The sequence below is a fragment of the Sceloporus undulatus genome, chromosome 1 (assembly GCF_019175285.1).
Source record: "Sceloporus undulatus isolate JIND9_A2432 ecotype Alabama chromosome 1, SceUnd_v1.1, whole genome shotgun sequence".
NCBI lineage: Eukaryota > Metazoa > Chordata > Lepidosauria > Squamata > Phrynosomatidae > Sceloporus > Sceloporus undulatus.
In genome coordinates, this window is record NC_056522.1 from 249394252 (window position 1) to 249408500 (window position 14249).

At 41.3% G+C, this 14249-nt stretch overlaps 1 protein-coding gene across 4 annotated transcripts in view; it reads left to right on the forward strand.

The window, feature by feature from the left end:
• Positions 1–448: 448 nt before the first annotated feature.
• Positions 449–14249, forward strand: part of PLCD4 (phospholipase C delta 4) — a 62147-nt gene continuing 48346 nt past the window's right edge. For all 4 annotated transcript variants that reach the window (XM_042453667.1, XM_042453681.1, XM_042453661.1 and 1 more), the window contains exon 1: positions 449–580. The gene's annotated coding sequence lies outside the window, so the exon portion shown is untranslated. The remainder of the gene's footprint in view (positions 581–14249) is intronic.

A 14249-nucleotide genomic window follows, 5' to 3' on the forward strand; every position in this document is an offset into this window, starting at 1 on the left:
TTATTCCCAAAAGCTGATATCAAGGGTCAAAGGCAAGCTTTCTGAGAATTTGCTAATTCTCTGCCTCTGGGAAATGTCAAGGCACTGTCAGAGCAGAGCTGATGGGAGCAGGCATATTGGATGATACTCCTCCTGGGCAGCCAGTCAGTTGGTGTGGGTAGCAGGAGAGGCTGAGTATCTTTGTTTGATGTCAGGACAGCTACCTCAAGAGCAAGATGGACTACCTACTTTATGGTTAACCTCAAGGGATAGGTTGATCTGTCTGAGCAGCTTTTTGTCTCCTCCAGCTCTCCTGTGCAAGGCTGATGAGCTTTGCCAGGTGGCTGTCTGACAAGTGAGCTTTTGGCTCTGTGCCTTTGAATAAGGAGGCAGGCAAAGCATTAGGCAGGGGTGAGCTGCTGTGAGCTTATTTTATTTTTTCCTTCTTGCAAGCTCAGCTACTGCATCAGTAGCTGAGTGCCAACAGCATGAAGTGATAAGGCAAAGCCAGAGTATCCAAAACAAGAGCTGCCATGGTGCCTCAAGACATGGAGATACTTTAAAACAGCATGTCCTGAAACCTGGGATCCTCTGTCCACCGGTAAGCGAATTATATTGCAAAGCATTGGTGCAATTGAAGAAAACTGAGACTTTTGCTGTACAGGGGGGAGGGGGGAAAGAGAGAAAGAACCAGTGTTTGAAGAGGGGAAAAGGGGAAATGCTTCATTTTCTAAAATGAGAGTAGCTGACTCAAGTATGCATGGAAATTACATCCTTTATTCTTAAAATCGTATGGTATCTCTGGATGTACAGGATTTGTTATAGTAGCATGATGGTAAAGGAAAGAAACTCTGGATGTGTTCAGGGGCATGATTATTTCTTCTATGTGCCTGAGGGAAAAACAGAAAACAGTTTCTGATTAGAAGAAGTTAAATTTTAATAAGGGGGGTACAGATACAAGCATGAGCTGATGAGTGTGTGTTTGGGTGTCACTTGAACTGCCACAAAGAGATGGAAGTGTATATGTATTTACCTCAATGGATGCTTGAATGCTGTTCTGTGGGTTCTAGGTGGCAGAATGTTGTGCACTGTATTCAAGGGTACTAGTTTAAAATAACTTTAACTAGATTTCTGACATGACTATGACAAAAATGGACAAAACAAAGTTCAGGTGATTAAGTGTCAGGTAGGGATGGGTTGAGTACTGAAAGAAGTCCCTAGCATCTGGGCACTGGGAATATGTCAAACAGGGTGAGATACTGAAGCACATCACAAGAGAACAGACAGTATTACATGGACCATTCCACAAGGAACAAGGTAGCAGTTCCTCTGAAGGAATACTTGGTTTCCATCTTTGTTTGCTCATATGTACATTTTATTGTTACTATGAGTGTGTGTTTGATTTGGTAACCTGAATCTGAGCCCCCATCACTAAATCATTGTCTCATAAAAAGCCATTTTTTGTGGAATTATATTTTGCAGGAGCTTTAAAAATTTGCAGTTTTGCTTGAGTGGTTGTTCTCAGTGGGTCATTCTGCTGGCTTCTCCATTTGTATGTTTCAAGAAAAGAAAATATTTGGGAGTGGGGCAAAGGGGGGGAAAGGTAAACAGGTCTGGTGAATGAGAAATGTGAGAGATGGGGAAAGGATTTTTCAGAGAATCAAGTCTGAGACAGTGGCGTCACTAGGGTTGGTGTCCCCCACTGCAGTAACTCATGGTGTCACCCCCCCCCCATTGACCTCCTCCCATACCACACGTCCACATCCATACAAAATCCTTAGTAATGTTTTCTGTACTAATTTCCTCATAAATCGTAATTCTCATATTTCACTGAATGTAATGGTAATAGTTGTAACATAAACAACGAGCAAAATTAAAATTATACTTCTAAATTACAATATCATACTAATAGAATAAATGTGTTTACATTTACATAGTTTCATGTGGTTAAAGTTAAAATTTGGTAAAATGTGGATTTAAAGATTTTTTAAAAAAATTAAATGTTAAAAAATTAAAAATTAAATTTTGAAATTTTAATTTAAAAAAAACCCCTGGGGCCTCTGAGGGCACAGATGACCACTCAAAGACACACAGATGTTTATCACACTATACTCTTAAACTGCTAGTATTCCACTTTGACTCCTCTAGCTGCCTCCTGTTGCATTCTGGGATTGGCAGTTTTAAGGAGGAGTATTTAGAATTCTCAGGCAGAGATCTCTGCCTGAGAATTCTAAATACCCCTCCTTAAAACTGCAAATCCCACAATGCAACAGGAGGCAGCTACAGGAGTCAAAGTGGAATACTAGCAGTTTAAGAGTATAGTGTGATAAACATCATAGTTACAGGTAAGCAACCTGTTCTTCTCTTCCCACTGAGCATCACCCCACTCATACCATCTCTTTAGCATTTTAAAAAGATACAGGTGAATGCCACAACTCGTTTTTGCAAAATGCAGATGTTTGAGGGGCAGTGGTGTCATGCCTCTTAGGGAATCACCTGGTATGGTCCACACCCCCCACAACCTCCCTAGAGACATCACTGGTCTGAGGGGATAGGGGAAGAAACTAAAACCAAAGAGTGCTCAAGGCAGGAAGAGAATATGAGTGGGGAATGGGAGTCCTGGTGGCACAGTGATTACATGTCTGTACTGTAGCCAAAAGTTTGTGAGTTCGATCCCAGCAGGGCTCCAGGGTCCACTCAGCCTTGCATCCTTCCACAGGTGACTAAAATGAGTACCTAGCTTGTTTGGAGCAATTAGCTTACACATTGTAAACCACTAAGGGAGGGCTTAGTTAACTGATAAGTGGTATAGAAATGTACAGTGAGTCTTTATTATCTGCTGAGGTTTGGTTTCAGGATCCCCCGTGGATAACTGAAGTCCCATTAAATATAATGACATAGCAAAATGATGCCCCTCATATAAAATGGAAAATCAAGGTTTGCTATTTGGAATTTATACTTTTAAAAAAATATTTTCAAGCCATGGATGCCTGAATCTGTGAATTAAAAAATCCATGGCTAAGGAGGGCTGACTGAACTTGGCTATTGATATTGCTATACAAGTTTTTTAGACTAAAAGAGAGGTAAATTTCCAGAGGGAAAGCTATGAGCATTACCAAAGGACTAGCAAGCTAAATGACTATTTGCTTGTAACTTGCAAAATTACTGTATATACTCATGTATAAGTCTAAAAATTTAGGTCAAAAATTGACCAAAAAATCAGAGTCAACTTATCCACAGGTCAATGTAAATACTGTATTTTAACTGTTATTTAAAAGAAGGAACCATCTCCTGGTGAAAAGCAAGAGTATAATCAGTCCCGGAAGCACTGCCCCCTCTACTCTCTCATCCATCCAGCCTTAAGAGTAAGCACAAAGAGTTATGTCTGCTGGAATTTTGTAAGTTCTTTGACACTGTTTTGCTTTGCTTCATCCTTTAGATCATTTGCTATAAGCTCCTAAGTTTTAACCTTGACTTATCCACGGGTCATATCAAAATCCATAATTTTGGCCCCAGAACATGTCCTCAATTTATACATGAGGTCGACTTATAGTTGAATATATACAGTAATGTTGCTTTTCAGTTTGTAAGCAAGTGTTGATGTTTCAGAATTCAGGTTGATCTCATCAGTGTTCATTCAGAAGTAAACTGCCTTTTTAAAAAGAAAAAGAAAAAAGTTCTAGCTATGTCCAGGTAATGGTCAGCACTGCATTGATTTCTATGAGCCAAGTCCCTTTTGTTCCTTATTTTACAGACCAGGAACTGAGCTTGCATATAGATGTGTCAATGATTCAGAATGTTATTGTTGTCTGTAACTGAACCCCAGTCTCTCAGATCCACAATCTAGCCTCCTGAGAGAAGAGTCCTGAGCACTTTATCCCTGCTCTAAGTAAGGTGCCTGCATCTAGTATGGAGATGCTGGGAAATATAGTTTGGCCATCACAGGAGAAGCTATTACCTCCCTGTAAAAATTAGAATATGATTTATGCTGAGGCAGGAATACATTAAGGTATTTGTAGGCTTCTTAAGCATCTTGCCCCCTTTATCACAGCTGAGCTCTACCTGAGCAATTCCTGTGGGGCCAGGCGCATCCCCCCCCCACTTTCTTTCTTGTGTGTGAGAAGGAGGGGAGCCAAGTTGCTCCCTCTTACAAGATTGAGATAGGGGATTGCATTACTTTGCCAGACCGCAAAGAGATTAAATGTAAACTCTGTGGTTTAGAATAAGTTCCTTGCAGCTAGTAGGGAAACAAGAAACAAAACAATTTAAGGGAGAAACTTGATTTCGAGTCGTAAAAATGAATTTGGCAAGCCATGTGAATTTGTATAAGAATCAATCCATAATAAATTAATTCTCCCTCTCTGTCTAGGTGAGGGGCATTCCATTTCTTCCTGTCCCGTAGAATCATAAAATCATAGAATCGTAGAGTTGGAAGAGACTACAAGGGCCATCCAGTCCAACCCCCTGCCATGCAGGAACTCTTAGGACCTTATCGCACTCACAATTTTAAACGTTCTGGGGACTGGAGGAGGAGGCTCATGTGCGCGCGCGTGCTGCAGAAAATGGAGTTTATTGCACACGAAGACGTCCTCCAAGAGGCCCTGTTCCGTCCCCCGGCGCGTACCCGTTCGCGTCCAGTACTGACGGGCGTGATTTTTTGCTGACGGAAGGTAATCTAGCCCACATTTTACAAGCTTGTTTGCAAGAATGTCATGGGAAACCTTATCAAAGGCCTTACTGGAATCAAGATATACTATATCCACAGCATTCCCTTCATCTACCAAGCTGGTAATTTTATCAAAGAAAGAGATCAGGTTTGTCTGGCATGACTTGTTTCTCTGAAACCATGTTGATTTTTTGTGATTATGGAATTGCCTTTTATATGTTCACAGACTCTCTGTTTAATGATCTGCTCTAGAATCTTAATTGGTATTGATGTCAGACTAACTGGACAATAATTGTTGGGATCCTCTTTTTTCCCCTTTTTGAAGATGGGAACAACGTTTGCCCTCCGCCAGTCTGCTGGGATTTCTCCTGTTTTCCAGGAGTTTTCAAATATGATTGCCAATGGCTCTGATATTACATTTGCCAGTTCTTTTAATACCCTTGAATGTAGTTCATCTGGTCCTGGAGACTTAAATTCATTTAGACTAACCAGGTATTCCTGTACTATCTCTTTACTTATTCTGTACTGAAATTCCGCTAATCTGTCCTCTGCTCCATTATCTCCAGGTTGAGGACCTTTTTCTTTTTCTGAGAAGACTGAGGCAAAGAAGGTGTTGAGTAATTCTGCCTTTTCTCTGTCCCTGTTAGCATTTTGCTTTCTTCTCCACGCAGTGGCCCTACCGTTTCCTTCTTCTTCCTTTTGCTGTGGACATATCCAAAAAAGCCCTTTTTATTCTTTTTAACCTCTCTAGCAAGTCTGAGTTCATTCTGCGCTTTAGCTTTTCTGACTTTACCCCTACACATGCTTGCTATTTCTTTGAATTCCTTGTGATTCCCCCTCCCCCTTTTCCATTTCTTATAATATGTTCCATTTAAAACTTAGCTCAGTTGAAAGTTCCTTAGTCATCTGTTCTGGCTTCTTGAGAAACCTCCCATTTTTCTTTCTCATTGGAACTGTTTGAAATTGTGCCTTCAGTATCTCCCTTTTGAGAAACGCCCATCCGTCTTGAACTCCCTTCTCTTTTAGTATTCCTGACCATGGAATCACCCCCAGTATTTCTATAAGTTTACTAAAATCCACTTTCCTAAAGTCTAAAATGTGTGTCTGATTATGCCTGGCTTCTCCTTTCCACTGTATAACAAACTCCAGGAGAACATGGTCACTTTCACCTAAGGATCCCACCACTTGCACCCTATTAACCAGTCATCCCTGTTGGTTAGGATCAGATCTAAAATAGCTGACCCCCTTGTTGCTTCTTCCACCTTTTGGACAATGAAATTATCTTCAAAGCAAGTGAGGAATTTGCTAGACCTTGAGGATTTGGCTGAGTTTGAATTCCAGCAAATATCAGGATAGTTTAAGTCACCCTTCACTACTACATCTCTCCTTTCTGAGTGTTTTTTCATCAGCATAATGCCGTTATCACTGCCCCTTTTGTCTCACCTTATGCTGTATTATTGATTTGCTTCAATGTGTGTGCGTGTGTGTAATGCTATTGCATGTGTGTAATGCACCAAGGGAGGGACAATCAGACCACACCCAATAATCAACTAATCAATCAATCAATCTCACAATGAAGTAGAATGAGACATCCACACTCAAATTTGTTACGGAATGATGGAGAGAAAGGGGTTCATTAACTGATTATTTTCAGCATGGAGAAAAACCCCACACTCTGTAGCCAAGGGTCTGATTAGGGGAATTTTATTATTCTTATTATAGAATCATAGAATCATAGAGTTGGAATAGACCACTAGGGCCATCCAGTCCAACCCCCTGCCATGCAGGAAATCCAATTCAAAGCATCCCTGACAGATGGCCATCCAGCCTCTGTTTAAAGACCTCCAAGGAAGGAGACTCTATCACCCTCCGAGGGAGTGCATTCCACTGTCGAACAGCCCTTACTGTCAGAAAGTTCCTCCTAATGTTCAGGTGGAATCTCTTTTCCTGTAGCTTGCATCCATTGTTCCGGGTCCTAGTCTCTGGAGCAGCAGAAAACAAGCTTGCTCCCTCTTCAATATGACATCCCTTCAAATATTTAAACAGGGCGATCATATCACCTCTTAACCTTCTTTTCTCCAGGCTAAACATCCCCAGCTCCCTAAGTCGTTCCTCATAGGGCATGGTTTCCAGACCCTTCACCATTTTTGTCGCCCTCCTTTGGACACGCTCCAGTTTCTCAATGTCCTTTCTGAATTGTGGCGCCCAGAACTGGACACAATATTCTAGGTGGGGCCTGACCAAAGCAGAATACAGTGGCACTATTACTTCTCTTGATCTAGACACTATACTTCTATTGATGCAGCCTAAAATAGCATTGGCCTTTTTAGCTGCCGCATCACACTGTTCACTCATGTTCAACTTGTGGTCTACTTGGACTCCTAGATCCCTTTCACACGTAGTTTCATTCAGCCAGGTGTCACCCATCCTATATCTGTGCATTTCATTTTTCCGCCCTAAGTGCAATACCTTACATTTCTCCCTGTTGAATTTCATTTTGTTAGCTTTGGCCCAGCTTTCTAGTCTATTCAGGTCATTTTGAATCTTGATCCTGTCCTCTGGGGTATTAGCTATTCCCCCTAATTTGGTATCATCTGCAAATTTAATAAGTATGCTCCCAATTCTGTCATCCAGGTAATTGATAAAGGTGTTGAATAGCACTGGGCCCAGGACAGAGCCCTGTGGGACCCCACTGGTCACTTTTCTCCAGGATGAAAAGGAGCCATTGTTGAGCACCCTTTGGGTTCGGCCGGTCAACCAATTACAGATCCATTTAACAGTTCCTTTGTCTAGCCCACATTTTACAAGCTTGTTTGCAAGAATGTCATGGGGAACTTTGTCAAAGGCCTTACTGAAATCAAGATATACTATATCCACAGCATTCCCTTCATCTACGAAGCTGGTAATTTTATCAAAGAAAGAGATTAGGTTTGTCTGGCATGACTTGTTTCTCTGAAACCCATGTTGACTTTTTGTGATGATGGCATTGCCTTCTAGATGTTCACAGACTCTCTGTTTAATGATCTGCTCCAGAATCTTTCCTAGTACTGATGTCAGACTAACTGGACGATAATTGTTGGGATCCTCTTTTTTCCCCTTTTTGAAGATGGGGACAAGGTTTGCCCTCCTCCAGTCTGCTGGGATCTCTCCTGTTTTCCAGGAGTTTTCAAAGATTATTGCCAATGGCTCTGATATTACATTTGCCAGTTCTTTTAATACCCTTGGATGGAGTTCATCTGGTCCCGGAGACTTAAATTCATTTAGATTAATAAGGTATTCCTCTACTATCTCTTTACTTATTCTGAGCTGAAATTCCTCTATTCTGTCCTCTGCTCCATTATCCTCAGGTTGAGCACCCTTTTCCTTTTCTGAGAAGACTGAGGCAAAGAAGGTGTTTAGTAATTCTGCCTTTTCTCTGTCTTTTGTTAGCATTTTGCCATCTTCTCCACGCAGTGGCCCTACCGTTTCCTTCTTCTTCCTTTTGCTGCGGACATATCCAAAAAAGCCCTTTTTATTGTTCTTAACCTCTCTAGCAAGCCTGAGTTCATTCTGCGCTTTAGCTTTTCTGACTTTACCCCTACACATGCCTGCTATTTCTTTGAATTCCTTTTTCGTGATTTCCCCCTTTTTCCATTTCTTATACAGTACATGTTCCGTTTCAAACTTAGCTCGGTTGAAAGTTCCTTAGTCATCCATCCTGGTTTCTTGAGACACCTTCCGTTCTTGAGACAGCTCAAATATTGCAAGAGGGGGCCTGCTACGACGACCCTGCGGAAATCGCCCTCCTGTCGTGTATACCAAAAGACCAGGAGATCCCAATAAATGGAGCTGAGACAGATTTCTAAAATTAATATACTATTTATTTATAAGGGGAAACTACACGCAATTCACTAACATATGCACACTCATACAAGGCTCAGGAAATCAAGAGTGGAAACAGGGAATAGTTCAAGGCAGTACTAGGGCTATACTTACTTCAGTAGGCTTCTTCAGGAGTCCAAATTGGATATGATGGGGATGGCATGAGGCTCAGTCACAGAATGACTAGGACAGGAGCCAGGAGCCAGGTCAGGGTTCAAAGGGCCAGAGCTTCCCCCTGAAATCCAGACTGGCCCAGTGAACAGGTAAATCTGATGATATTTATAGGCAAACTCTTGCTTCTGGCAAAGGTGCTTGATGGTGAGTACAAAAGGTGTTGGGTTGTTTGGCCATTGTAAACAACTGGCTTTGCTTTGTCTTGTTGAGGCACAGTGGTCTGACAACAGTGGGGGAGATGGTAGATGAGTTAAGTTAATCACTGGCTCATCAAGTGTGAGACCTAAAACAAAAAGTTTTTTTATGGTTTTCCCTTTAGCAACTCCCAAACCTCTCTGTGGGGAATTTCCAAAGTGTTGCTTCTCAGGGGTCTTGTGAGGTTCACTCATCTGCCTACCTGACCCAGTGCTTTCAGGATTATGGCTGCTAGCCTGGCAAGTCAGTTTGAGGTCATGAAGGAACTCCACACACACTCCAAAATTTATTAAAATCCATATGTGGTAACAACTCCAAATGACTGTTCACAACAGCACCAGGAGAACAATGACAACTATGTGATAAGGCTGAGACAAAAGAAGGGCCAAATCACTGCTATGTGGATGAAATAGCATGGTGTGATAAGGACGAGATTCTTGCTATTCTGATCTTCTGGACTGTTCATTTACCTTACCCTGTCTGGAAATAACTGTACAATGATGGCTTTTTCTAAACTTTTGTGGATAGGGATAAAGTCTTAGTGAGGAACAATCCTGTTCATCTCCATACCAATCACTGTGACTTAATATATTATGGCATGTTCATGTGATAATTATTTTATCACTCAAATATCTTTGTGAGAGCAACCTCTGTGGGATTAGTGAGCTTTCAAGTCACAACAATCCCTAACTGCAAGGGTGGGCCACTGTCGCTTTGGTGAAGTGGTTGGACTGCAGTTCCCAGCACCCCTCAAGACTGGCTTACTGTCTCAGCTAATGGAAGCTGTACTCCAGTTGGTTCACTATTGTCCAGCCCTGCTTCACAGGTTATTTCTTTATTCATTTGTTCCTGTGTTCTCCTATTCAACCACCAACTTTAGCCCAGCCTCCAGAGAAAGCAAAGCTCCTTAGACTGGGAGGAAAGAAGAAAACAACTCTTGCCACTGCCACTGTCTCGACAGGGGTTATTTTGTGCTTCTTGTCCTCAGTTTCATCCTTGAAATTATAAATAAATATGTAGTTGTCAGTCAATTAATTATTTGTTATCCTTTGATAACTTGCACTGTGACATCACCTGGATTAAAAAAAGCTATAATCAGCAAGAGGCAGAATCCCACTGAGTAATGGTTGCTGAAGGGAGCAACAAAAATGCAAGAAGGCTCTCTGGGTCAACCCAAAATATTTCACTACCTGATTCAAAGGAGAAGATGGCATAACCCCACTCTCCAGTTCAGCTGCATAAGCCTAACCAGACTGACAGTTCAGTCTTGTTTCAGGCACTGGGGATGGCACAGGATTTTCCATCTTGTATCAGCACAGCTGGGTCACTTTAGCTTATGGGATATGATGCCAGCTGCCTGGAACATAAAGTTCTGGCCTCCAAAAAAGGAGTGTGGCAAAGAAGCTGCCATGTCTTGCTCCTTCAAACCTTCAAGCATCTGACCTTACTTAATCTAATAGTAGGACTGGCCCTAAGGATTGTTGCCATGATATTTTGCTTGTGGTGGGCTTCCCAGAAGTCTTTGGACTGACCAGAGTTGGAAATAAGCTTCTTAAGGAGGTGGACCCTTGGTCTGATCTAGCAGGATTCTTCTTATATTGTAAAACACTTGTTAATGGTTGTTCTCCCTTGTACACCAGGCATCTCTCTAGCAATAAACAAAACAAAATAGGAGGCTTACACTGTAACTAGTCCAAAATAGGAGAAAAAAAACTGGTAGGTGTACTATAAATCACTAAGTCCCACTGTAAATAAATACAACAATGCTATAATATTTCTAAATGAATATGTATGTATAATTACTTGATTTGAATGAACATAAATTGATAATACAAATATTATATGATAACAAAAACATAATTGAAAAGTCCTAAACAAAAACACCTTGCAAGGATGTAAAATGCTGCAAAGACTAATTCTTCTATTTAGTCCATGATTGATAATGAGGATGAGTATCCCAATGATGCAAGTTCCAGTCTAACACAAATGGCAATGTCCCAGTGAACCACAATAGATCTCTGGTAGCCTCAATCAATCAACTTGTGAAGATTTTGCTGGGTTGGAATTTCAAAACTGTAGATACTCAAGGTGGTAGTATGTAAGAAGTGATTGAAGCAATGGTAGCATAAATATAATAAAGCTTGTTTTCTGCTGCTCCGGAGACTAGGACATGGAGCAATGGATGCAAAGTACAGGAAACTGAAGATGAATCAACAGTGCGATGCGGCAGCTAACAAGGCCAATGTGATTTTAGGCTGCATCAATAGAAGTATAGTGTCTAGATCAAGGGAAGTAATAGTGCCACTCTATTCTGCTTTGGTCAGGCCTCACCTGGAATACTGTGTCCAGTTCTGGGCACCACAACTCAAAAAGGATGTTGAGAAACTGGAGCATGTCCAAAGGAGGACAAACAAAATGGTGAAGGGTCTGGAAACCATGCCCTATGAGGAACGGCTTAGGGAGCTGGGGCTGTTTAGCCTGGAGAAGAGAAGGTTAAGAGGTGATATGATAGCCCTGTTTAAATACTTGAAGGATGTCATATTGAGGAGGGAGCTAGCTTGTTTTCTGCTGCTCCAGAGACTAGGACCCGGAGCAATAGATGTAAGCTACAAGAAAAGAGATTCCACTTCAACATTAAGGAGGAACTTCCTGACAGTAAGGGCTGTTCAACAATGGAACACATTTCCTTGGAGTGTAGTGGAGTCACCTTCCTGGAGGTCTTTAAACAGAAGTTGGATGACCATCTGTTGGTGCTTCAATTGAGATTTCCTGCATGGCAGGGGGTTGGACCTTGTGGTCTCTTCCAACTCTATGATTCTATAAAAGAAATTCCACCTAAACATTAGAAGGAACTTACTGACAGTAAGAGCTGTTCAACCCGGAACACACTCTGTCAGACATCTGTCGGGGTTGTTTCGTTGTGTCTTCCTGAATGGCAGAGGGTTGGACTGGATGGCCCTTGAGGTCTCTTCCAAATTTCTGAGTCTCTGATTTTGCTATAATGCTTGCATGCGTGCATGACAGCTTCTGTCAGATTATGCTCCTAGCCAAACAGCCTGTGCCTGACAGCAGACAGTCTGTGTGAGTGAGTGTTCCTGGGAAAAGCCAGATGTGCATGACAAGGATAACTCTTGGGGCAACTTATGTGGTTGTGCTGCTTAATGATATGGAGGTTCTTTTAGAAAAAATAATGTGAGGCATATGGAATGATCAAGAGGCACTAGCTGAGGGTTTAGAAAGACATTGTGGGAGTGGAGGGAGAGAGGAGGCCTAAATGTGAGCAACTAAAGATACCAGCAAAACATCAGAGAACCCACGAACCAGACCTGAGCATATTATTTATTATTATTGATTAGTTTGTGAAGGATGCATGGAAAAGACTGACTCACTCATGTATTTATATTCTTTGCATATCACATTTCTTGGCTGGAGCCCTGGACTGCATTGGGATTTACGGTTTTGCTTGCACCATCTTTATAATACTAAATGTGGCAAAAGAGTAACCCGATGCAAGACAAGGTTCTTGTACCTTTAAAACAGTTTCTTTAAGAAAATAATTTTGGCAAACTCAGCCATTCTTGTCCGTGAAGCACTGTGGAATGATAGTGGAACTCCATGATCTACCTGTTAAAGACACAGGAAAACGATAATCCTCGCAAAGGACTCAGACTGCAAGAACAGAGTATGAAGTGGTTATAATGTTGGTAAATGCTTGTCCTAAGAGCCATGCAATTTATAAAGGGATATCCAGGATTCATTAGGAGTTGAGGCTGCAATCCTGTGTATAGGCTATTGAAATCCTATTTAACTCTGGCAGATTTAAGGACCCAAAATAGCTTGTGGTTTGTAACCAGGGAATTTACAAATATATCACTCCTTCCTTCTAATGTTCAGAAGTGAGTGATGTTGCTAATTAAGCTAAAAGGGCATCATTGATCACAGAGGTGGAGGTATCAGCAGGTTACCAGAAAGCCCATGGTTTACAGCAGGTGTGGACAAGTATCCATGCATCAAGGCTTCACCCGTGTGTGATGTCACTTCTGGTCACCAATTTTGGCTGGTTTTGACATGTTTTTTGGTGAGCAGGTTCAGAGCTTGGGGGAAAATTTAATTGCTGAATTTAGAGGCAGTTTTTGTGTAAATTTACAGCGCTTCATAAATAAAGGTTAATAATAATAATAATAATAATAATAATAATAATTTGGGACTTGGGGGGGAGTTGTCCAAAGTGTGGCCTACTGAATCCCTATTCCTGTTTTGCAGGAGAAGAGGGCTATTAAGAGGTAGGATGCTCCAAAACAGCCTAATGTGAACTGAGCATACTCAATGATCATAGAATGTTACATTGCTGATTAGGGGAAACAGAGAACTGCATGTGAAGTGGAATCAAGTGTCCTCAGAAAAGCACATCATGTAACATTTGGTTGAAGTTCCCACTTGTAAATTTAAAAAGTACAGTAATAGGATAATAAAATGGAGCTCAATTCTGCTTTCCATGGCTTCATCCCATTAATATTGCAATTAATCAAATAGAAGTGAAAAGCATGTGGCTCAAAGAAACAGCATTCTGAGAAAGAATCATTTGCTGAATCATGAATTATAGCAATAGCAAGTACATTTCTATACTGCTTATCAGTGCACTTAAGCACTCCTTAAGTGGTTTACTGAATTTTATTTTTTAGAGCTGGGTCAAAACTAGCAATGTCATTTTGAATCCTGATTCTGCCCCCTGGGTATTAGCTGCTACTTCCAATTTGATGCAACTTGGATAAGCATGTTATCTGTTCCATCATTCAAAACATTTGCTTTCTTAGGCTTTTCAGGTTAGCACTGAATTGGGCTTAAATGCATTCCTTAGGAGAGGATGCCTTGTTCCTCCACGATCCTTCAAAGGGAGTCCCCCTTGTAGTTTAAATGACTCCTGGGGTGAGCAGAATGTGTTTTTCTCTCTGCTCCATGGGGAAAAGCAATATTTAGCTCCAGTGGGCAAGGATTTGTCCCTGCAGATTTCCTTCTATTGCTGACATCTTCTGGCAGCATCTACAGGCAAACTCTGGTTCTTAACAATTTATTAGTGCAGAGAAAACAAAGCTTTAAAATTATTTTTAAAAACACATAGGATTTTCCAGTATAATGGTGGGTCCCTTTCTTCCTTCAAGGGCCCCTTTCATTTAACCCATTCCCTTTTTCTTTAACCAGTTCCCCTTTACCATCTTGGACAGCTTATCTACAAATGGAATGTCTCCTTTACAAATTGAGAGAAAGATGTCACAAGACTAAAGGCAAAGACAAATAAGGATTTGTCCTTGGGAGACCATTAATGGTGATGCCTAATAATGTCTAATACTGTGTAGGTATGGGTATATCGAGAGAG